This window comes from Odontomachus brunneus, unplaced genomic scaffold, assembly GCF_010583005.1.
Source record: "Odontomachus brunneus isolate Ranch 3 - 2012 unplaced genomic scaffold, Obru_v1 Obru_scaffold_001, whole genome shotgun sequence".
NCBI classification, from domain to species: domain Eukaryota; kingdom Metazoa; phylum Arthropoda; class Insecta; order Hymenoptera; family Formicidae; genus Odontomachus; species Odontomachus brunneus.
In genome coordinates this window covers 6,189,208-6,190,432 of record NW_022639451.1, presented here as the reverse complement: position 1 = coordinate 6,190,432, position 1,225 = coordinate 6,189,208, and positions in this window count along the sequence as shown.

The following is a 1,225-nucleotide window of genomic DNA, read 5'->3' as shown; positions in this document are numbered from 1 at the left end:
AAGGGTCACATATTTTGATAGCAGGTAATATTGATCAAAACAAGAAGAAAAGGTCTAATTAACATGGGTCCTAAGACTAATATCTTCTAAGATACAAGCTATTTAAGCTCTTTGTCATTTTCTTATTAGTCGTGTCATCTTTAGAATGTAATAAACAAAGGAGTAGAGAGTAAGTTTTTTCCGTAACGTGTGCACACATATAATCCTTCTATTAGTTCTAGTGAATTTTTTCCATTAAAAAAATTTGAAGATAAAAATCCAAGGCTAAATGGACAAAAAACCAGGTCTAGATAAAAGTACAGGTTTCTTTTCTCGTAAATATAAGAACTTTCTAAAAGAGAACTTATCTAAATCTTATCTGTAATCTGTGTATGAACAAACATTCTTTTATAGAAAGAGGGCGGCCAAGATGTGCCTATATTCCAGGCAGTCCAATATGGGGTCGATATATATACCAAATTAAAGATCTCGATGAGCTGAAGACGAACTATGTCTCATTTTGGCAGTGTGTATGGGACCCGAGAAATCGGGCCCGGAAGGAAGCGAGTTTTTAAAGGTTTTTGATGCGATAAAAATGTGAAAATAGTGAGTTATGATGTGAAATAGGGCTCGTTGGAAAGCTTATAACGCCTACTATCATATGGGAACATAATTCTCTATTTTCACATTTTTATCGCATCAAAAACTCGCTTCCTTTCGGGCCCGATTTCGCGGGCCCCATGCACCCTACCAAAATGAGACATAGTTCGTCGTCTTCAATTCATCGAGATCTAAATTGGTATATGGAGATTAATTTGGTATACATATCGATCTCATATTGGACTGCCGGGAATATAGGCACAGCGCTCATATCTATTTGACCGCCCTCTTACTTCGATGAATCATGTTTCAACGGACAAAACATGCGGCAAACACTTTGTATTTGCTTTATTATCAATGTTCCATGCTAACATCACTTAACACATTTCTCTATATAAGTATATAAATATATAAAACCTATGCAAGATATAAGAAAAGTTTTTTTGTAGTGTTCTCACGATCGCCGAAATTTAAATCGCACCATCCCTTTTATCTTTTAAAGTCGCGGCACAGTTGGGTTTTACACGTAAATTATTATTAGAAGTGTCAGAAATAAATTTCTTACATTAGCATAACAAAATAACCAAGATAGTACGAGTATTTATATATATATATATATATATATATATATATATATATATATATA